At 41.4% G+C, this 24,800-nt stretch overlaps 1 long non-coding RNA gene across 2 annotated transcripts in view; it reads left to right on the forward strand.

Moving 5' to 3' along the window:
* LOC143684770 (uncharacterized) overlaps positions 1-24,800 on the forward strand; it is a 114,008-nt gene that overhangs the window by 11,426 nt on the left and 77,782 nt on the right. Inside the window, exons 2-6 of one of the 2 annotated variants that reach the window (XR_013176157.1) lie at positions 6,653-6,704; positions 8,616-8,752; positions 12,488-12,594; positions 13,190-13,264; positions 14,182-14,247. This is a non-coding gene — a long non-coding RNA (uncharacterized LOC143684770). The remainder of the gene's footprint in view (positions 1-6,652; positions 6,705-8,615; positions 8,753-12,487; positions 12,595-13,189; positions 13,265-14,181; positions 14,248-24,800) is intronic. The other variant, XR_013176161.1, reaches the window with a different exon arrangement.

Here is a 24,800-nt window from a genome sequence, read left to right on the forward strand (position 1 = left end):
TTAATTCCAATAAGATATAGAAACTTTACTCCCCTCCCTCCTTCTATTTGTGCTATTTTTGTTATATATTATAGATATATATTAAAAACCCAATAATATACTGTGATAAAATATTGCTTTATAGAATCTTATGGCTTTTAAAGACGCTAAGAGACAAAATGAGATCACATATTTTATAGAGGGTTTTAAAAAGATTACAACAAACAAACAAACAAACAAAAATTCAACAAATGGTGCTGCAATAACAGGATACTTACATGGAAAAAGAATGAAATGTGACCCTTGCAGTACAGCATACAAAAAAAAGATAGTAACATTATTTGAGTTCTCTTCATCTTTCTCTCTGTGGATTTAATCACTATCTGCTCTCATTATTTTCTTCAATTCAGCTTCATTCCCTTATGTGTTATTATTGTCAAATATATTACATTTCTATATGTTCCAGCCCAACAATACAACTTTATAGATATTGTTTTATGCAATTGCTTTTTATGTCAGTTAAGAGAAGAAACAAAAAGAAATATGTAGTTATTTTGTCTGTTATCATTGTCTATGATAATGACACATACACAGTGTGATTACTTGAGAGCTTTGATTTCTTTTCTTGTGGAATTCAAGTTACTGTCTGCTGTCATGTTTCATAGCCTGAATAACTTTCTTTGCTATTTCTTGTAAGGCAGATCTACTAACTACAAATCATAGCAATTTTACTTATTTTGGAATATCTTTATTTCCTGGTCATTTCTGAAAGATAGTTTTGCTATAAGATTCTTGAATGACATTTTTCTCTTCGTTTCGAATGTGTCATCTCACTGCTTTATGGCTCCTATCCTTTCCCATGAGAAGTCAACTGTTGGGTTACCTTGTATGTGACAAGTCATTTTTCTCTTGCTGTTTTCGTTTTTCTCTGTGTCTTTCAACATTTTGACCAGGATGTGTCTTGGTGCAATTTCATTGTATTTATCCTAGTTTGAGTTTGTGGGCATCTTGGATGTGTAGATTGTTTCTAAGAAAATTAAGGAACTTTTCAATCATTATTTTTTTTAACTTTTTAAAACTGTGAAATATAACAGATATACAAAAAAAGCATTAAATTTCAAAGCACATTTTAACAAGTAGTTAAAGAGCAGGCTTTAAAGTTTGGTATGGGCTACAGTTCCATGATTTTTTGTTTTTCCTTCTAGCTGCTCCCAGATACTGGAGACCAAAAGAAATTTCAATATAATGATTCAGCAGTCATACTCATTTGTTAAATCCTATCTTCTTTGTTATACTCTTTCTTCTCTTTTTTATTTTGTGAAAAAGAATACATATACAAAAAAGCAATAAATTTCAAAGTACTTCGCAACAATTACTTGCAGAACAGATTTCAGAGTTTGGTATGGGATCCAATTCCACAATTCTAGGTTTTTACTTCTAGCTGCTCTAAGGTACTGGAGACTAAAGAAATATCAATGTAATGAGTCAGCACTCACACTCATTTGTTAAACTCTACCTTCTCTGTATAACTCCACCATCATCTTTGATCTTTCTCCCACTTTTTAGGGGTATTTGGGCCATGCCCATTCTAACTGTTCACGTTGGAAGGGGATGTCAGTAATATGGCATAGGGGGATGGAACTAGTTGATGTTCTGGAGGGACTGGCCCCTCTGCATTTCAGGACTTATCTGGTCCAAGAACCCATCTGGAGGTTGTAGGTTTCTGGAGAGTTGTCTTGTGCATGGAAACTTTGTGGAATTTTATGCAATGCCTTAGGTATTCTTCAGGATTGGCAGGAATGGTTTTGGTTGGGGTTTGGCAAGTTATGATAGGTAGCAATGTCTAACTGAAGCTTGCATAAAAGTGACCTCCAGAGTAACCTCTTGACTCTATATGAACTTGCTCAGTCACTGATACCTTATTTCTTACACTTCTTTTCCCCCTTTTGGTCAGGAAGGCATTGTTGATTCCATGGTGCCAGGGCCAGGCTCATCCCTGGGAGTCATCTCCCATGCTGCCAGGGAAACATTCATACCTAGATGTCATGACTGAAGTTGGGGGAAGGGCAATGGTTTCACTTGCAGAGGTGTGGCCCAGATGTGCAGATCAGTGTCTGCTCAGAGGTGAGGGGGCATGGCAGGAGGGGGTGCATAAGTGTGCACAGGTCTGGGGTTGGATGCTGATGGACTTGTGCGCAGAGCTCAGTTGGGGTGGGGTGGGGTTGCACAATTGAATGGGCTGGGTAAGGGTGTGGCTGGGGTATAAAGGTGACCATCTGCTGTCCAGATGAGCAGGTAACTGCCTGCAGGGGGCAGGAAGGGGGAGGAGGGAGCCAAGGGGCTGGACATGGATGCCTGGGTCTGGGGGGCGGGGGCAGGGCAAGACTGTGTACTTGTGGGGAGAGGTGGGTCAGGCTGGGAACTGCTTGAGTGTATGCATGGGGTTTGGGTGTAGAGTGGGGATGCATGGGGAGGGGGTTGGGGAGAGGGTGCTCGGAGCACAGTGTGGGGGCAGGTGACAGGGTTCAGATACATGGTGTGTGTGGGGAGTCGTGGGTCACAGGGCAGGGGTAGTGTGTGTGAGGGTTGTGCTTTCAAGGAGCGCAGCTTGACTTACTTCCTTGTCCCTGTCTTCCTGCTGTGCACCTCTGAGGACTCCAGGCCTCTGTTTGGCACAATGTTAGGCTGTTTGCACTAGCTGGATGGACTCTGGTTCTCTGTGTCTCAATTCTTCTGTTTTTTCAACCAGGGCCCCCCATGTGTTGTAGACAACCCTCCTAGGTCACTTATGCCCTGGAATCGCTCTCCCAGTTGTTTTTCTATCATTTCTTTAGCTGTTCCTTGGAGCAGGGGTGAACTCAACCTATCCTATTTTGCCATCTTCTCAGAATTCTCAGCCATTTTTTTTGGTTTTTAAAAAGGGAATTTATTGAATTGCAAGTTTACAGTTCTAAGGCCATGAAAATGTCCAAATTAAGGCACCAATAAGAGATTATCTTCACTTAAGAAAGGCTGATGCCATCTGGAACAACTCTGTCAGCTGAGAAGGCATGTGGCTGGCACCTGCTGGGGTCTTTGGCTTCTGGACATCTCTGTCAGCCGAGACATCTGTTAGCTTTTTCTCCTCATTTCATATGGCTTCTCTGGGGGCATTTTCTTTCTGCATCTCCAGAGGTCTCTGGCTGTGGGGGCTCTGCTGGGTCTTATGGCCCTAAAGCTTTTTTTCAAAATGGTTCCCTCTTAAAGGGCTCCAGAAAGCAACCCCACCTTGAATGGGTGGAGACATATCTCCATGGAAACCATATAATCAAAAGACCACCTACAATTGGATAAGTCACATCTCCATGAAAAAATAAGAAAATTCCACCAAACAATATTGAATGAGAATTAAAAAGCATGCCAGCCATTATGTTTGAATATTTTTCTTTTCTTTTTATCCTCTCTTTCTGATACTACCATACAGCACATGAATGCTGGTGCACATGGTGGTGTCCCACATTTCTTAGAGTTTCTGTTCATTATTCTTATTTTATTTTTTGCTATTCAGATTGGATAATTTAAATTGTCATTTTCAACTCCATTGATTCTTCTGCCAATCCAAATCTACTAGTGTATATGTCTAATGAATTTTAAATTTTAATTATTGTACTTTTCCACTCCAAAATTTATATATTAAATTTTTAAAAAAAATTTCTATCTCTTTTTAAAATTCTTCATGTGTTGACTTATTGTTATTTAACCCTTTTAGAATTCTTTATACAGGATTCCTTTTTTTTTTTTTGCATGGGCAGGCCCTGGGAAATGAACCCAGGTCTCCGGCATGGCAGGCAAGAATTCTGCCTGCTGAGCCACCATGTCCTGCCCTCCTTTGTTTTTTAAACCTATTTGTAATGCTTTGAAGTCTTTGTTATGTCCAACATCTGGGCTCCCTTAAAGGGAGTTTCTGTTGCCTGTGAGTTTTCTGTGTATGTGTCACACTTTGCTGTTTCTTTGACTGTCTCACAATATTTTTTGTTGGAAATCGAACATTTTAAGTAATATGTTGTAACAACTCTGGATATTGGTGCTCCCTCCTCAGGGATTTGGTGTTTTGGGTGTTGTTTGCTTGTCTGCTGGTTTATTTGTTTAGTTAGTTGGATGGATTATTTCAATGATGTCTATTTCTCCCACAGTGTGTAGCCATGGGGCTAGTTTAGGTCACTATCATCTTTCTCTGTGTCATTATATTTTCCTTTTTTTCTTCTCAACCCCTTAACATCCTGGCCAAAATTTCTCCTCCTTTTGTATCCATTAAGTGATATGTACATCTGTCAGTTTGTCTAGGGCAGACACAGGAGTAATTCATATTTTAATCTTTTCTGTCCAGAAAAAACACTCTGCACATTGTAGATGTCAATGAAGTTTTATTTTTGTTAAAATGACTTTTACATATGGTAAGATATATTCAAACCATTCTAAGGACTATACAATTAAAAAAAACTATACTAAGGTGCCATTCTTCACTAAGATTGGCGAAAGTCTAAAAGATTGATAATAACTTCTATGGGAAAGGTTGTGGAGAAAAAGACACTCTCACATGTTGCTAGTGTGTATGTGTGAATTGGTACAGTATTTGTGGAGGGAAATTTGGTAATATCTATCAATCAAAATTGGAAATGCACATGCCTTTGAATCAGCAGTTCTACTTCTAGATATTTATCTTACTGATATACTGCCCATATTTATTTAAAAGTATATTTACTGGAGCAAAAGTTAGGAAGCAACCTGTATGTCCAAGGACATACAGGTTAAATGTTAAATGTTTTATGGTACATACATGGAGTGCAATAATACATGCATCTTCAAAAAAAAAATCGACACAGCTCTACTTGTGTGGAGTTAGGATGATCTCTATGGCATATTATCGGGTTATAAGAAGAAAAGAGCCAGGTGCAGAGCACTGTGTATTTCATCATCTCTTATAGATCTGCTCCAGAGAAAGGACTGATGCTTGGCAGGCAGGCATGGAAAGTTGGGGGACAGGCATGGAGAGGATCCTGACTTTCCGTAGTCTTTGACTTTGGAGCCATGTACATGTATTATCTATTCCCAGATAATTAATTTGTAATTAATTTTGTAAAAACGTGTTACTGAATACTATTGAATTCTTCTCTATTATACCTTCCCTTATATCTAATCAATCTCCAGGTCCTATTGACTGCATTATCTAAATTTTTCTCAAATCCATTCCCTTCTCTCCAACCACATTTCCCTTCTGCCTCCTACTCTTCTGTAAGGTTCAATTTAAAGACTAGCTTTTCCTGATGTCGCCCTGATCCCCTCCCACAGGTGTGGGTTCATTTCTAAGCGTGTTGAGTTTGAGGTGCCTGGGGTACATATATGAAGATGGAGTTCAAGGGAGAACTTTATTCTGAAGATATAGATTTGGGAGCCATTAGGTACATTTTGTGTATGCATTATTGAGCACTTGAGCCAGTGATTTGGTTGAAAAATAAAACTGACGGGTGGCTATCAGATATGATACAATCTTCAGTCAAAGACAGGTGATTGGGGCCACCTGTTTCTGGAATGAAGTCTTGTTGTCAGGTGTGGCTGCTCCCAAGCTTTCAGTATGCTGTAGGACTTACAAACAGCTGCAGGAGCTATAAAAACAGTGTGTGCTAGATCTAACAGGATTTCCTCCTGTTGCCCATGGGATCATACTGAATGTTTTCCATTAAGGTTAAAAACATCATTCAGAAAGCCCCTCTCATCCCCTGTTCTGTGCAAGACTTGGCAGAGAGGAAGGCCACTTGGGTAAAGCTTTGCTTCCTTGTATTGTCTCCTGGGGAAGCCCACAAGAACTTCCATTTGAGAAGCTCATTCACTTCTAATGTAACTGTTGTGTTATTTCCACTGAGCTCAGGGTGGGAAACATCCAGCTTGGTGGGAAAGGTCAGGCAATGGGTCTGACCCAGATGCCTTCATTCTTTAAGTAGGCAAGACCCCAAATGTCTCGGCATGGTCAAGTTTCTGCACCTTACAAAGAACATCTGACATTGGTGAGAGCCAGACTGATGAGAGGATGCTGTTGTGTAGAAGTCAAGTGGAGTTGTTTTGAGCATGAATTTCAAGTGGAAATTTTGCATGGAAGTCTACTATCCCTTCGTATAACTGTATGATGGTTTCTATCCTATAAATGAGAAGAAGCCCTGATATCTGACATATCAGAACGGATGACTGGTTAATTGAAAGAGGTGGTGTAGCAGGTAAACACTGTCAAACGATCCTTCTTCAAACCACAGGTACATACTGTTCCCTCTGTTTAGAACATTATTTCCTCCCCTCTTGGCCTAACTAGCACCCCCTCATCCTTCAGTTCTGAGCCCGTCACCTTGCCAGGAAAGCCTAATTGGGCCAAAATCCCTTGTTACATGTTCCAGTCTTACCAATAAGGATAACGATGATTGTTGAAAATATCACACAAATGCATTTTTATTTCCCCATAAATCACGTAGTTCTGTGGCCCCCACCTTCTCACTTAATATCGCTGAGATAACAGATAGGATGAGACAGCCATTGCTTGTCTTTGAGTCTCAGGATTCATTTGACTTTCTTGTGAGGCAAGAGTCTAGAAAGCCAGGCTTCATTGTACAAGAAAAGGGATGTCTAAATTCTACACCTCCTCTTTCAGGTACAACATGGAGTTCTGAGCACAGATTTTATTTTAATCCTGAAGCACTCAGGTATGATATGGGGGGATTCTCACTACAAAGGAAGGGTAAGTACTAATAGAAGACCCTCTTATTTGAGAAAAATGAAAGAGAGAGGGAAAGAGGGAGACAGGGAGACAGGGAGAGAAAGGCTCACCTGCCAGGCTCCATCCTCTCCCCACTCCTTCCCTGATTGGGGGAGAACTCTGAAGATGATGGTATAAACTCTCAGACAGGACTTTTGGTTACTTATGGTGGACTAACAGGAACAACAACAACAAAAAAGATGAACAGAATAAAAGAGGAAATAATAATGAAGGAGAGAAGTTAGCAAAATTTTCGGATACAGAAAATCAGTGGATCAGAAGAGTAATCAAAGAGTCACAGGGCTTGAATTTACTTTCGAGGGGCAAGGGGGGAGTCAGCCCATAAAGGGGATTCAGGCCCCTGGCAGAGCGAACTGTGTTCCTAGTTGCATCTTATATGCCTGCCCCAAACAACTGTGATTGTGCCCCAAACCCTTCAGCTTGCAGTCAGGGGACTTAGGTGTTCAATCCTGGTCTCCTCTTTAGAATTTTTTCAAAGCTGACACTAAAGGTGCTCTCACTATTTGTGAGGACATGCTCTTGGTACTTAACCTGTGTTAATTCACTCAGTCTATACAACTTTATAAAATAGGCTTTCTTTTTAATCCCATTTCACAGATGAGAAAACTGAGGCACAGAGAGACTTGATAACTGGCCCACAGTCATTGAGCCATCTATCCATGGGTTCAAAATCTATCCATTTGAATCTGTGCCCTCTGACTCCTAACATTCGTCCTGACAGTTCCTCCATCGTTCTCCACTCCTTAATTTCCTCACCGTTCTGAGGAAGAACTCACTGGGACTTCTCCTGAGCTGGTGGAACTCACTGGGAACTCACTGGTACCCACTTCTGAAGAAGTGGTCAGTGATCAGGGCTGGATGGGCTCTGTTCTTCTCACTCTTGACATGTGGGCAGAGCATAGGACATGCAAAGTGCTTAAGGCGGCATCCTTGAGGAAAATCTGGGCAACTAGTGATGGCAGTGGGAAGACACGGAGCCTCATACTTAAATGAGCAGGTCTGCCATGGATGCAGAAGGAGCAGAGATATTCCCGGGCTTCCAGGGAGTGTGAGCTGGTCAGGGTACTTGAAAGACACTGGATAGTGGAGCCCTGGCAGTGTGTGCAGAGACACTGGGATCTGGGATCTGCATGTAGTGGAGGGTGGTTTGCATTTGGAGTAGATTGAGTTAGACCCAGGAGCAAGTTTTCCTCAAGCTTCTTGGGACTTAAGGATCAAAATGATCCCAGACAAGAGGGGCTGATGTGGACAGGAACCACATGGATGGATGCATTGGCCATTTGACATGCCCTCAATTTATCTTCTCAAGAAACTCAAACCCGACTTCACACAGAAAGTTCTTTAAAAATTTTTTTTTTGAAATTATTTCAAATATACTAAAAGGTTGTAAGAACTCCCAAAACCCCTTTACCCAATTCAATTGTGAATTTGCCCTTAACATTTTTTTCCTTTCTATATCTGCACATACATATGTGTATACATATACGTATGTCCTTATTTATTATTATTTTTTGGTGAACCATTTGATATTAAGTTGTAGACATCATGTCCCTTCTACCTAAACACATCACTATCTATCTCCTAAGAACAAGGCCATTCTTTATAGCTATCTGTTGGGGACTGAATTGTGTCACTCACAAAGACATGCTCAAGTCTTAACCCCCATCCTGTAGATGTGGACCCATTCGTAAATACGATTTTTGAAGATGTTATTAGTTGAGTTAAGGTATAGATATGAACCTATTTGTCAGCAGGACCTTTGAAGATGTTTTTGGTTAGGGCAAAATCTTATTCCAGTGTCGCTGAAGCCCTTATACTCAAAGAAAATTGATTGCAGAAGTAGAAACTTGAGAAGGAATGAGAGAACATCATGTGCCTGAAGCAGAGATGTATCTACAAGCCAAGAACTCCCAACCAAGGATTGCAGAAATCTACCACCGGAGCACTGCAGCCTCTGGAACAAAGCCTGCCCTGGTGAGACCTTGAGATTGGACTTCTAGCCTCCAAAACTGTGAGATAATAAATTCCTGTTAGCGTAAGCCACCTTATTCTGTGGTACTTGTCATAGCAGCCCTGGCCAACTAAGACACTATCAGAATTCAAGAAATCAAACATTGATACAATTCTTCTAACATGCATTTTCAAGACTTGCTGGTCATCCCAATAACGTCTGTGTCACGTTTTTTTTTTTTTATCCATAAGTCAAGTGAGGATTGTGCATTGCATTCAGCTGGCATGTTTCTTTAAATCCTTTTATCTGGAAGTTCCTCAGTTTTTCCTTGGCTTTCACAGTTTTGAAGAGTGCAGACCAGTTGCTTTGTAGAATCTCCCTTATTTTGGGCCTGCCCCTCATGTGGCTTTATGATGAGAGTCAGGCTGTGCATTCCTTGCCAGAGTGTAACAGTAACGTGTCTTTCTTAGCACCATCCTAGGTCAGATCGTGCAGGGTTTCTAAGTGTCTCCTCAGCTGATGATGCTAGCTGTGATCATTTGGTTATGGTGGTATCTGCCAGGCTTCTTTGTGGACTGGAAAGTTATTTTTACTCATTGAGTTCTTTGACATCTGAAATAGACTCCTTTGTTTCCAAATTTCCAAGACAGATGTTTTCATCATGAGTGGTTGAAGAAACAACCGTATCAGGAGGACTCAATTGACATCCACAATCATCCCTGTTGGGGTCATCAAGGGTTTGAGGCTGCTGCAGGGGTGCCCCTGCAGTGGTTTTCCTAGTTCTCTCGGCTTATCTGTTGCAATAGGTCACCAGTGTGAGCAGAGGTAGCTGGAGCACAGAGCCATCTGCTCAGGGCACACAGTAAACAGCATTCCACATATACAGCAGGGCCCCCACCCCACACATGAGATGCCCAGTTCCTTGACCAGCTCATTTTGGATTTCTCCATGGGCGTGTGGGATCACGACTCTTGCTGTCCTTGGGTGCCTGCAGGGCTGGCCCCTCTTCCGCATCCTTATGGGAGGTGGTGAGGCCGCCCCAGAGACTGACGCCAAGCAGGGTGGAGGCTGCCTGTTTATTCCCACAGATGCCCTGGGTCAGGGACTGCTTGGCTAGGAAATGTTTGCTTACAAAGTGGAAAGTCCCATTGCAAAGAGGGAGACAGCCCCTCCCCTCTTTGGTTTCTGGCTTGGCCCTCAGGAAATGTCCCCTGGAGCTGCAGACTTAAGGGTGTCACCTGAAACCAAATGACTGGGATATCACCACAGGCAATACATACCCCGTCACTCCCCTCTGATGCCACTTCCATCCTGTGAACTGACAAGGCACCAGAGGGTAGGAATCTCTGGGCATCTCTCTGGAGGCAGTCAGGGCAGGGCAGGAAAGTGGCTTGCTGGGCTGCAGTTGTTTCATAAGCAAGGCACATTGGCTGTGGATGATTTCATTTGCTAAATCATCACATCCCAACAGCACCTGCCTCAAATGCTTTCTCGAACAAGCAGGGTGTATATAGCTACATTATTGCCCCTCTTGGCTGTCATCTTCCCCCGAGGTCCTGTCTCCTCACCCTTCACCCCACCCTGGGTGGAGCTGTTGACACTGCTTGGAAATGCCCACTTGACCTGACTTCTGGTGGACGGAGCCTGGTCTTTGTTAGTCAGGTGTCAGCAAGAGAGAGGCAGGGAGTGTCCTTAATTCACCTGTGCTAAAGACACCCCACGACTGACTTGCCAGGCTTACTTAAATCAAGTGCATTTCCAGGATAAAACAAATTCTGCCCAATACAGACCCATTCATAAATTGGGGTGGCTTCTGCCCCAGGCAGATGAGTCTGAGCACCTCTCACCATCCTAATGGGGAGAGCAAAAGGCATTCCAGGAAGGGCAGGTGTCCAAGTCCAGGCTGTGGGGATGGCCGGCGATGGCATGAACCTCTTCTCCATTCTTCTTGCAGGGTCACACTGTAAATCCCTGCTTGGTAAACTTCTACAACTTCAGATTGGCGGGCAGCCCCGAGCCCAGCACCCACTCCTCTCCCAGTCTGGCCTCAGCTGTTTCCCCTTCACGCCCCTCCCACCCTCAGGGTCTGCCTTTCACTTCTGAGAGCCCCTCTCGCTATTACCCTATTGTAGACCTTACATTTTAAAATGTTTTCTTGAGTGAAGCATTAACACTTTTTCTTTGTAAAAGAAGAGATGGATGGATGCACTTGGGGCTTCTGATAAGTTTGAGGTAGTTTACGTTTCCACACAGATGCATATAATTTCAGCCAAGAGGACCCACTTGGTTTTCTAGCTGCCTTGTGTGGATTGCCCAAGTGTAAAGGCACAAATCTGAAAGCGTTTTGAAAGTCTCGATGAAAACACATGCACTTACTTAAGGGAATTGTTCAAACTCGGCTCCTTTTGGTGTCCAGGGGTGCCCTGGACCCATCCCCGTGGGCCATGACCTGCCGGTAGCCAGGGTTCTCCTCAAATACCCCACCCCCAGGAAGCCTGTTGCCCTCACCCTCCACAAGGCTGCTTCGCTGGCTTCCAGCTTGTCCATCCACCTAACTGCATGCAGTCACTTTAAAAATTTTTTTATTAAAGAAGTTATAGGTTTACAGAAAATTCGTGCATGAAATACATTGTTCCAATGTACCCCTATGTTATTAACACCTTGCATTAGTGTGGCACATTTGTTATGGTTTATGAAAAAACATTTTTATGATTGTAACTGGAGTCCATCGTTTACAATAGGGTTTGCTGTGCTTGATAGTACTGTGTTTTTTTTTTTTTTTTTCTTACATGGGCAGACACTGGGAATTGAACCTGGGTCCTCTGGCATGGCAGGCGAGCATTCTTGCCTGCTGAGCCACCGTGGCCCACCCCCTGTGTTTGTTTTTAATTCTTTAATTTTTATTCTAGTAACATATATACAACTTAAATTTTTTTCCCCTTTTGGCCACATTCAGATATGTAATTCAGTGCTGTTAATTATGTTCACAGTGTTGTGTTAACATCACCACCTTCCATTACCAAAACATTTCCATTGTTCCAAAGATAAACTCTGTACAATTTAAGCCTTAACTCTCCAATCCCTACCCCTACCCTGTCCCCTTGCAACCTATATTCTAAATTCTGAATGTATGAGTTTTCTTATTCTAATTATTTCATATCAGTGAACTTGTACAATATCTGTCCTTTTGAGCCTGGTGTATTTCACTCAGTGTGATGTCGTCAAAGTTCATCCGTGTTGTCACATGCATCAGAACCTCATTTCGTTTATGGATGGATAATAGTCCATTGTGTGTATACTCCACATTTTATCTATCCATTCATTGGTTGATGGACACTTGGATTACTTCCATCTTTTGCCAATTGTGAGTAATGCCATCATGAGCATCGGTGTGCAATATGTTTGAGTCTTAGTGTATACGTGGTTTTGACCTTGTGTTTTACCTCTGTGTTAAGCTTCAAGCACCTTTAAGGCAGAGATTATGCGGGTCAACCTTGCCATCCACCAGTGCCTGGCCACGGATGTACTAAGGGCTGGTTTCCTGAGCCAGTGGATGTATAGCTGTTCTCCTACACCTGCCCTTGCTTGCTATTCTATGGTCCTTGATCCTTGTGTGGCTGTTTGGAAGGGTCTTGGGACCTGAGCAAGCCCTGGTCCTCCTGGAATCTTGTCTTTCTCACCTGGTAAGGGGTGTGAGCAGATCCACTGAGCCTGAACCTTCTTCTGCCACCATCTCATCTGTGTTTTTTTTCCCACAGATTCAGAAGCCCACATGAGATATTGACCCACCCTCCCAGGGGACATGGATTTCCTGGGGATGTGGAATTCCTGGTCACAGAGGTGAACCAGGCAGTCTGTGGCCAGAGTAAGTACTAGCAAATATTGGAATGAACTGTTTGGTATATATTTGGCATCCTAAAGAATGCACTATCCCTTTCATTGCTTTGGCAAATGCTTTTTACTGTTGTTGAGCTCTTCTTTTCTGCTGAATTCATGGTCCCTTGGGGCCATTTTGGTGGGCCCATCTCTTTAAACCCCACACTGAGGAGCATAGCCTGGCTGTCCCTGTGGGACAAGGAGGCTCACCTGCGTTGTGTGAGGGATTCCAGTGCCCAGGGCTCTGTGGGACACCTATGCAGGAGGTTTTGGGAACCTCTAAAACCAGACCCAGGTTTTCATCATCCTATAGAAGTTGATAATTGATCAAATTACTCAGATAACAAGAACTACATCATATCCTTGGATCTCTAGCATTTAAATATTTCAGGGGGAAATGACTGACTCTATGGGTCTGCTGCAGACCCTAAAATTTCCCTCATTCGTGATTCTCACTGAGAACTGCAAGCTGGGGAGGGCTTAGCAATGGGAGATGACCCCTCTGCCCACTCCGAACAGACTGGACCCCGATACCCTCTCAGGGGCTATGTTATTGCTATTGGTTGTTATGTTTGACTTTCCAGATTACTCACAGTTTGTAAGAATGGACTGAGAGCCCAACTCAATACCCTTATGGTTCTCGTGGTGCACGCACCTCGGTAAGGCAGTTTGATTATTAAACGTTGCTGTCCCAGAAAGGGACTGATCTTTTCAAGGCTGTTCACTTGACAAATGATCAGTAATAAAGGGACGGAGTGGTGTGGGGGTTATGTAACCCATTTTGAAATTTCAGTACTGTCCTAATTCCTGAATGCAATGTGTCTTTCCGGTTAAGTGGTAATAATGTTTTCTGTGATGGTACTTTTATCATTCTTGCATGTGACCCTTCCAGACAAAAGGACTGGATGACAAATAAAATGATTAGGAAAAAATAAAAAGTTCTTGAAACTGTCACTTACCAAACCCCTTTCCACTGAAGCAGTCCCTCTCTTGATGGTTTGAAAACTTTTTCATTCCTCATTCCTTTTGTTGGAACTCTTACCTCTCCATGGTTATTTAGAAGCAGCTTGCTTTGCTGCAGTAGAAGTTACTGTTTTCTCTCTCTTTGCAGCACCTGCTAAGGCTGGTTCAAGCTAGCTCAAGCCACTGGATCAAGTGCAGTCAGGAAAAGCCCCGACCTAAAGTCGCCTTTGCCTAATCATAATAGTAAACGTCAATCCCACCAATCATGCTAATCAGCCGTTTTTGAACATGTGACACATGAAGTAGCATGATTTAGAATTGGGCATGCTCCACTTTAGCCCACCCCTAACCCAGTCATCTCACCCCATTCTTAGTCACCCCCTTAAGCTCACCTTCCCCAGAAGTTTTAAAACTCCCCTCTCATTTTGCTCTGGGAAACTTATCCAAGGCTTGTCTCTGGTCCTTTTGTTGGTCAACGATGCAATAAACCCTTCCCTTCTCAAAATCCTGGTGTCACAGCATTGACACATCAGGCAAAGGAGGCTGCTTGGGATTGCCTGCATCTGGGAAGGCCCTGGGAAGGGGGAGGGCACTAATGAGCTTTGTTTTTCAGATCTGTTCCTGGAAGCCTTCCCTGTGCTGTGAGCCTTTGCATTCAGCTTTATTTTATCGATTTGAAGTAAGTCATGGGTCCAGTGGCACTCAAGGGGAGGAAACCACACAAAAGCATGAACACCAGGACGCGAGGATCCTGGGGCCCACCTCAGAGTCTGCCCACCACGAGGGTGATTTGCCATTGCAAATAGGCTGGTCAGAAAAGGCATCCTTGAGAAACTGGTATTTGAAAAAGACATAATGAAAGTGAGGGAATGAGTCAGGTGGATATCTTGGAGAACAATATTCCAGAAAGAGGAAGGAAAAGTGCAGGGTCCCAGGGGTCTGACAGCACCTGGGAAGTTTCTGGGACCCTAAGGATGACAGTATGATTGGAGAGGAGGGAGCCAGGAGGAATTTAGAGGAGGATGAGATCAGAGACTAGTGAAGCTAAAGGGAGACGCTGAAGGGTCTTGTAGGCTATTCCTTGTTTTTTTTTTTTTTTTTTACTTTGAGAGAGACGGAGAGTCCCTGAAGCAGAACAGGATCTGTACTCAATTCTGGCCATATTGGCAAAAATAGATTGAAGGGGAGGTGTGGCATCCTAATTATTAATAATTATAGTGTTGTACAGTTGTTTCTAAGTCTCTTCTGAGCTCATGGCAGGATTTCACCTTTCCATCCCTTCGAAATTAGATGGGGATGTGTGCTTTGGCTGATGAAATTTAAGTGGAAGTGACGTTGTCACTTTCGGGCAGAAACTTTAAGGGTCAGCACACAATGTTGTGCTTTTCCTGTCCTTCTACCATGGCGCTGAGTAGGGCTCCAGACAGAGCTGCCCTGTCATTCTGTGTCTTCGGAGAGGGTGACATGGAGCAGAGGCCCCAGCTGTGAGTGGGAAATAATATTGGTTGTTTTAAGCATTAAACTACACATTGCTGAAAGCAATATGCAACTATCCAAGTATGCTAGGGAACACTGGGGAGAGGAGGGACTCAAAGGTTTATGACTCTGTTGGATACAGGTGCCCAAGTCACCATTTTACTTGGTTGATGAGGTATAGATGAGGGTGGTAGTAGGGGAAGGAAGTTAAAGTCACATTGTGGGGGGGCCTCTGAGACAGTTAAGTACATTGTTGTCATGGCTTCCACTGCTAAATGCATAGTTGGTAATGATGGTTTATGTGCTTGTATTGTGAATGTCTGTGTCAGAGGGGATTCCCCCATTTAAGGACTGCTGGATGTACTGTCCACTTCTGACTGGTCCAACATAAATAATATTGAATCCCAGGAGGACAAAGGGAACTTACAGTTTAATTGAAGACTTAATGGCTGCTGGAGTTGAGAGAGGTCATTTCCCAGTACAACAATGCCACATGCTTGATGCAGCCACCAAGTAGAGTCCTATTTTTTTTTTTAAGGCAGCTCTTGACCTGCTCCTAATCTTTTGCTGAAACTGAGCACCTGACCATGTAGGCCTTGTGACTCTCTGAACTGACACCCCCATTTTGGGGTAGATCAACCCAGACTCAACAACTAACAATGTGGGAAGGGTTTTGTCAGCTGAAGAGAAATGGTATATTTAAGAACGTAGCCAGCCTGGCCCTAGCAGCATCTTGGCTTTCAAAGTGGCTCGCTTAATGGGACCTTCAATTCACAGCAGTTCCCCTAAATGCCTAGACTTGGGTCACTAATGGATCAACTAAGTTAACAAGTGATCACATCTACTTTCTGGCTGCAGATGGCCAGTCCCAATAGCCACTCTGGAAGACGGACAGCAGTAAGGGCCAGTCAGCACAACGGACTGAAATAAAAGCCATTACTCTTGTCTTAGACGATCTTCCTAAGGCGTATATTTTAACTGACTCTTGGACCTAGTCATCCAGTCAGCCACTGGAAGACAACAGATGGGCAGACTAAAGACAACTGTTATTTGGGGCCATGAACTATAAAAATAACCTGTGGCTGCTGACTGGCCAATTTGGGGTCACTCATGTAGATGACCACAGCAGAGGCCCACTCTCTGAGGAGCTAACTGGAGTCAAGCTGCTAATGAAGCCTGAACTGCTAGATGGTTACCACAACTCCTTAGGTTCATCATCATGCTGGACATGGCAACACACCCACATCAGTACAGGGCGCAAAGTAAGGGACTCTATGGTTCTGATGCAGATGCTGCCACCACATTTCAGATTCGAACTCATGCCAGAAGGTGGCCTTTTTTCCTGTGGTGAGCATTGCCCCTGCTCACTTCTGGAAAATGGACAACATTGGACCCTTTGCCCATCCGGGGGCTACCAGCAGTGTCTTACCATGGTAGACACTTTTGGGTTTATGTGGTTGCTATTCCAGTCCTGTAAGCCAAATCCAGCCCCTCCATTGTAGTCCTTGAGTAGTATCTTCTGTTTTCCACCCTACAATCTAATAGTGGTGCACTGTTTGCCTCAAAAGCTACCCAATGATGGGCCCATAGTCAAGGCATTTGATAGGAATTCCATTTTCCCTTCTACTCTCAGGTGTCCAATTTTAGTCAAGCTCTGGAACAGCCTCCTCAAAAACCAACTGAAAAAAGATTTCTGATTCTTTTCTTCTCACCTCCCAATTGTCTAAACACTTTAGTGAGGTAATTTGCCCAATGAGGGCAGCTGTCTTCAGAAAGGGTGATAATCAAGGCAAATGGGATGAAGGTTTTTGTAGACCTATTTTGAAAATTGACTCTGACCATATCTAGACATGATGCATCTTTCTTTGTCCTGACAGCAACCCCAGACTAGTCTCCAAAAGGAGAGTAGAGGATCAAACTTAATTCTGGTTCAGATGCCCAGATTCTCTCATGCATTGACGTGTTTAAGGATCATGAGAGCAACAAGAAATTGTTTGAGAACACTGCTGGCCAAGCCTCTACACCTCAGATAAGCCACGGTGGGGGATCATTTTAGTCTGCTGGGCTGCCAGAAGCCATCTACAAGAAATGGGCTGACTTTTAACAACGCGAACTTATTAGTTTACAGGCTTACAGTTCTGAGGCCATTGAAATGTCCAAACCTAGGCAAATCAAGATGATACCTTCTTCCTAAAGACTGGCTGCCAGCAATTCTGGACTCCTCTTTCACATGGCAAGGCCCATGGTAGTGTCTGCTGGTCTCTCCCTTCTCTTCCAGGCTTTGTTGCTTCAAACTTCTTGCTTCTTTGGTTTTCTCTCTTAGCTTCTACGTCTTTCTCTCCATCTGAGTTTTATTCTCTTATACAAAATTCCAGTAAGAGGATTAAGACCCACTCTGAATGACATAGGTCACATCTTAATGTCCTACTCATTAAAAGATCCTTCTTACAATGGGTCCACACCAACAGGAATGGATTAGCTGTAAGAACATACTTTTCTGGGGCCCATAATGCCTCTAAACCATCACATGGATATAATGGGTCTTTGTAAGTTTTGTTAAAATGTCACTGTCCTCCTTGCTCCTGGCTCTTCTGGATCTGGATGTGAGTAGGGGTCAACTTGTGAGGTAACAGTTACTGGGTTAGGACAGACCATATAACTACAGATGGAGAGCAACAGCCCCAGCAGGTGCAGGGGTCTCTTTGTCCCTAGATCTAGCACCACAGACTGTCTGAATAATGATATGGTTTGCTTAGGTCAAGCAGCAGCTGCAGCTGACAATCTGATCTGCTGCTGGATTGGTCAGTTCCCTCCACAGGCTCTGAAAACAGAAAAACTCATGTGGACCTGACCAGTCTTAACCTATTCGGAGCCGGACTCCATCAGTAGCAGCTCCTGAATGTGGGACATGTATATACATGTATACATATGAGGACTGTCACAGGCATATGCTGCTTCTGACTCCTAAGAGGCCTTGGGTTTTGCTGTGTGTGATGACTTGAGGCTGCAAGTATTTGTTGGCCCTACCCAAGTGGCTTAATCAAAACAATGCAATCATGTCCTAAATCAAGCCGAACAAATCCCAAACTGGAGTTGACCTATGCCCCTTTCGCATATAGGTTTGTATGGGGGGGAGTATGGGTCACTGAATGTAGCCCATTTATTAGTCCCCATAATTTTTAACAGTGTCACAAAACAATGCCAGTGTTATATGGCAATGACAGTGGGATTTATTTACTTGGCTGAGGCCAGGACCCTTAGGGGATGTGCATAATTAGATCAATACTGCAATTTGTCTCATACTGCTGTTTGGAATCTGTTTTTTTCCGTATGGACAGCCAGATATTCCAGAGCTATTTTTACAGAAGCCCTCATTTCCAAATTGAGTTGATTTAGCAGTTAAATTAAAAGCCAATTGACCGTATATATCTATCTGTAAAAGAATCCTTTTGTGGACTCTCTATTCTCTTATGTTGATATATTTGTCTATCCTTTTGCCAATACCGCACTCTCTTAGTGTGCTGGTTTGAAAGGAAGTATGCCCCCTAAGAAAAGTCATGTTTTAATATAAATCCCATTTCTTAAAGGTAGAATAGTCTCTATTCAATGCTGTGTATTTGGGACTGTGATGGGATCATCTCCCTGGTTGATGAGATTTAGTTAAGAACGGTTGTTAAACTGGATTAGGGGATGATATGTCTCCACCCATCTGAGTGGGTCTTGATTAGTTTCTGAAGTCCTATAAAAGAGGAAACATTTTGGAGAATGAGAGACTCAGAGAGAGCAGAGAATGCTGCAGCACCACGAAGCAGAGAGTCCACCAGCCAGCGACCTTTGGAGATGAAGAAGGAAAACGCCTCCCGGGGAGCTTCATGAAACAGGAAGCCAGGAGACAAAGCTAGCAGATGATACCGTATTCGCCATGTGCCTGCCCAGCCGAGAGAGGAGCCCTGAATGCGTTCACCATGTGCCTTTCCAGATGAGAGAGAAACCCTGAACTTCATCGGCCTTCTTGAACCAAGGTATCTTTCCCCGGATGCCTTTGTTTGGACATTTCTATAGACTTGTTTTAATTGGGACATTTTCTCGGCCTTAGATCTGTAAACTAGCAACTCATTAAATTCCCCTTGTTAAAAGCCATTCCGTTTCTGATATATTGCATTCCAGCAGCTAGCAAACTAGAACACTTAGTGATGTAGTTTTATACTGAATCTTAAAATCTCATAGTGTTAGTATTTGTTCTTGGTTATAATAGGTTCATTCATTCTCATATAAATTTTAGAATTGGTTCATCAATTTCTACAAAAGTTCTGATCAGTTTTGATTTGATTTGCATTGAATCTATAGATCAATTTTGGGACAAATGACACCGTAATGGTACTGAGACTTCCAATCCATGAACATAATATATCTCTCAACTTATTAAGGTCTTTATTTTTTTTCAGTGGGTGTAGTCACACATATGTATACACACATTATCTATCTATCCATCCATCCATCCATCTATCTATCTACCTGTCTACCTATCTATTTAATCTGTCTATTATCTTTGGTCAAATTTATTCCAAAGTATTTTATGTTTTTAATATTATTGTAAATTATATTAATTTTTAAGTTTAATTTTGCAATAGTTGTTGCTATTATATAAAAATCCAAATGATTTTGGTGTATTGACATTGCATCTTGTGACCTTGGTAAATTCAGTTATTCTAATTGTAGATTTCTCAGGATTTTCCATGTAGACAAGTTTGTCAACTGCACATAGACAGTTTTTCTTCTTCCTTTACAGTATTTATGCCTTTTATTTCCTTTTCCTGTTATGTTGTACTGAGTGGGACTGCCAGTCCATTGTTGTACAGAAATGGTTACAAGAAATATCCTTGTCTTGCTCTAAACCTTAGGGAGGAAGCATTCAATATTTCACCATTAAGTGAGCATGAACTTCTTTTTTTCATGTTGACAGATCCTTTGTTTATTCCTAGTTTACTGAGTTTTTATTGTTAATAACTCAAGAATTTTATCAAATGCTTTTTCTACATCCGCTGAGATAATGATATGACTTTTTTCCTTTATTCTATGACTGCGGGGAATTGCAATGACTAATTTGTGAATGTAAAACCAACCTTGCATTCTTGAAATAAACCTTTCTCGGTGAGTGTTTTGGGTTGAATTGTGTTCCCCAGAAAGATACATTGATGTCCACTCTCCCTGTAACTCAGAATGTGACCTTACTTGGAAATAAGGTTGTGGCACATGGAATTAAATTAGGATGAGGTGACATTGCAGGATGGGCCGCTAATCCCATGTGACTGGTCCTTATACAATGGAGAGAAGAGACACAGTAAGATTCAGGAGAGACTGTCATGTGGGTAGGAGGCAGAGATTGGAGTGATGTGCGTACAAACCAAGGAACACCAAGGATTGCTGGAAAAAACCAGAAAGCTAGGGGAGGCAAGGACTTGTGGTTACCGGTTTCAGAAGGACCATAGCCCTGCTGACACCATGGTTTCAAACTTCTACCCTGCAGATCTGTGAGTCAATAAATAAATAAACTTTAGATATGTTGTAGCTTCATTATCATTATGTTCTGGATATATTTTCACTCCCATTATGATTTCTTCTTTAATATATTGTTTTATGTATTGTGATTTTGACTTTCCAAATATGCAGAGATTACTTTTAAAAATGAACTTTTGGCTAGATTATATTATAGTTAAATTATGTTTCATATGATATTTATTCCCTAACATTCGTTGAGATTCCATTGTAGCTTACATATGATCAATTTACATAAGTTCTCTATTTGAAGTGGGAAAAATCTGTATTCTTTAGTAATTGCTGAATGTAATTGTTGTCTAGATCTTTATTTGTGTCTATTTAGTTCAAGTTTGTTAATTGTATTGTTCAGATTTTACCTTTACTAGTTTTATATCTATTTGACCTAGCAATAATCAAGAGAGCTGTGCTAAAATCTTTGTTTAGTGCTGGAGTTTTCATTTTTTCCTCAGTAGTTCTATTTTTTTTTGTCCACATATTTTGAGACATTTTTTTAGGTGCATATATATTTCAAACTGGTAAACCTTCTTGGTGAATTGAACTTGTAAAACCTGTGCAGTGATCATATTTATCCTTAATAATTATCTTAAAGTCTGTTTTACCTGATATTAATATAGCTACATTCATCTTTTATTTTTGTTTACAAGGGCAGGCACCGGGAATACATTCACTTTTTTCACCTATTTCTTTTTCAACCCCATTATTTTTGTCTTTTTTATGCCCTTATGGTTTAGATGCATCTCTTATAAGCAGCATCTATCTGGACTTTAAAATTCAATTTCTCAATCTATATCTTTTAACTGAATTTCATCACTTAAGAGCTATTGTAATTATTGACATTTTGACCTGTTTCTACCAATTTAATGTATTGTTTCAATTTGTTTACTTTTCCTCTCTTTTTGAGTCTTTTAATTTTCTGTAAATTGATACCTGGATCTCCTTCCTAATAAGTCAGAAAAGTATTTTCCTCCTACCTCAAGTCCTCCTCTATTAATATTATCTAGATTGCAAAGTAAACATTTAATCTCTCTAGTTCTGTGCATCATACTAGTTAATGTGGCCTGAGGTGGTATTAGATGTGGGTAGCCCTGCTGCATGAATGACTCACATTGAGCTTGCCTTAAACAGACCTTCTGTTCCTTTCCCAGCAGTTGCACATGAACCTGTCTCCTTTCTCCTGGACTAGGTCCACTGATTTCTTCCTTCTTAACACATACTATTCCCCAGGGCAGAACTTCCTGGGCTTGCTGGGGGAATCTGTGTGTAGAAAGAACTATGAGAAGACAGTCTTCAGGCAGAGACCATAGCATTCTTGCATTCTTGGTTTCCTATAAAGGGGCACCACAAAAACTGCCTCCAGTGTCTTCACATTCACTAAGAGTCTTCATTGATTCCCACTGGAATTCCTGCTCACTCTCCATCTAGGTTTCTCTCAGTGACCTTTAACTGAATGTGAAACACTTATGGCCAAATTGCCTGGTGATTATACTGTATTCTGCTCTGGCTCTCGGGCTATGGTGGATGAACATTACTATAGAAGCCTCCTGTCCATATTTACAATATGTTTCCAGGTATATTTTCTTGGCTATTGCATGCACCAGAGGCTGGAGGATTCCCGATAGTGGAGACTTTAGATTTTCAAATTTTGCTTTCGAATACTCTCTCAAGAGGCAGCCTGATAACTTTGGGTATCAGCATCTCTATCTCCCTCCTATCTCTTCCTTTCCAACCATCCTGTAAACCAACTACCAGCATGGTTTCTGAAAGCATTCCAAGTGTGTCTTATTTCCTATGGCTGCTCGTAGCTGATGGGACCACAACCAAGTTCCCTGGTGAGATATTCAAAACTCTTTGCAAATTGATGATAGGGGCCACTCTTGTCTCCTCCCTACTCCCCCAATAAGCTATACCCTTTATATCTTATTGCTCTCTCCTTTTCTAGAGTGTTCCTTCCTCAGACACTGGTCTCCTTGACAAATTCCTACACACTCTTCAAGCTCCAGCTCACTTGTCCCTTGTTCTCTGCACCATTCCCGGGTGCCAGAGCACGCAGGGCTAGTAAGCCATCTCTATTTCATCTGAACTTAGACTGCTGTAAAGTGTTGGTCTGATTGTCCCCTTGCTGAACTGTAGGGAGCAGGGTCTTCATTCCCCTAAAGTGAGATCCTGGTACTTTGCCTGAACCCTGGTGATTCTGCACATGCTCACTGAACTGGATTTCCACTCTGCTCCTGGAAATAATTGTATGCATTTTTATAATCTTTGGTTAGTATACAGACAACCTATTTACTTACTTTAAGAATCATTCTAATTGTCATTTCCTGATCATTCTTCCCTGCTTGAGGACCAGGCTGTAACTGTGTCACACCCAGGACTCACAAAATCAACCAATAGGCCAGGTGACAGCCATGCCTCCAACCCTCTCTTTCTTGTGTGCCAGGACTGGGCACACCGTGGCCTGCTGATACTTTGTTAAGGATTTTTGAATCCATGTTCACAGGCAAGACAGCCTTGTAATTTTCCCTACTTGCCTGTAGTTGGTCCGGAAGCTTCTACCTTCTGCTTATTGGAAGTCAGCTGCCATATAAGAAGTGTAACTACCTTTAGACTGCCAGGCTGTGAGAAGCATGAGTCATGTGGAGAGCTCTTGGAGAGTGAGACATGGAGGAGAGAGAGGCCAAGGAGCACCTGGTCACTGACATGAGAGTGGAAAAGCCACCTTGAAGTGGATCCTCCAGTCCCTGCCACCCCAACTGAAGATGGGGTGGAAGAGAGTTACCCCCGTCCTTCCTCAGTTCTTGACCTACAAAATCATTAGCAAAGTAAAACTGTTCTTTTAATCCAATGAATTTTGGGGTGATTGAAGAACCAGAACAAAGTGCTTTCTCTCTCTCTCTCTCCTTCTTTTTCTCTTCACTCTTTCAGTTTGTATATGACTGGAATTATCTCTTCTTTTAATGTTTGGTAGAACTTGATGATGAAATTTCCTGGGCCAAGTGTTTTCCTTGTGTGAAGTATTTTAACATGGATAAAATTTCTTAAATGATTGCAAAGACTATTTAGGTTTTCTATTTCTTCTTGAGGCATTAAAAAATTTTATCCTTTTTTTTAGATGTTGATATCATCTCAGTTCCTTTTTGATATATCTGTACCTATGTCTTTATTTCCTTTTTAGTATTTTTGATTTGTCTTGTATTTCAATTTGGAGTTATGTCAACTTTATGGCTCTTTTCCAAAATCTATCTTTTGGTTCTTCAGTTGTATTTTATTTTGTATATTTTTGCATTTGTTCTGGTCTTTTATTCTTATGTTGGATGTGTGACTTGTTCATTTTTAACTCTTATACTTTCCTGACATTAACTTGAAAGGATATTCATTTTAGGAACATCTTACAAGTTTGGATTAGGAATAGTTTTGTTACTATTTAGACCTAAGTATTTTTAATTTCCAGGATTAATTTACTAGGAACAATGAAAAGATGCTCTAACTTACATTGTCTTTTTAAAATTAAGCTTAATCATTGATTTATACTTCAATTATAGGGACTATTTGATAACTAGTTTTAAAAAATTTGTTGGGAGTTGTTATATATCCCAGTATATGGTTTAGTTTTGTAGATGATTGTCTGTGTTCATAAATAAAATGTTTTCTTCAGTTGTTGGGTCTAGTTTTTCACATATATATCCTTTAGGTCAACCTTGTTTCTTATGTTGTTCAAGTTGTCTATATATCCACTGATTTTTTCTTTTGTATCTATCAATTGCTAAGGGATGGATGTTAAAATCTCCTATTACTATGGTGAATTTGCTAATTTCTCCATATTCCTTTTTTTTGCTTGCTTTATGTATTTCAAACATATTATTAGGTGCTGGAAAGTTTAGAATTGTTGTAGCTCATTGTAATTGAACTTCTATGTAGTGACTCTTTACATCTAGAGAGGTTTTTTGCTTTAAACATTTTTTTTCACATTGATATTTATATAACTAAAGTAGTTTCTTATAATTTATATTTTCCCAGTAAGTTTTATTATATTGTTTCTTTCAAACTTTCTGTGTCCTTACAATTAGGTATGTCTTTTTTTCAGAATACTTGGAATTTATTATATTTGGTCAGATAAGTTTTGATTTTAAGTAGAGGAATTATACCATTTACAATAACTTTGATTACTGATACATTTAGACTAATTTTTATGATTATATT

This window comes from Tamandua tetradactyla, chromosome 1 (genome assembly GCF_023851605.1).
Source record: "Tamandua tetradactyla isolate mTamTet1 chromosome 1, mTamTet1.pri, whole genome shotgun sequence".
In the NCBI taxonomy this organism is placed as follows: Eukaryota; Metazoa; Chordata; class Mammalia; order Pilosa; family Myrmecophagidae; genus Tamandua; species Tamandua tetradactyla.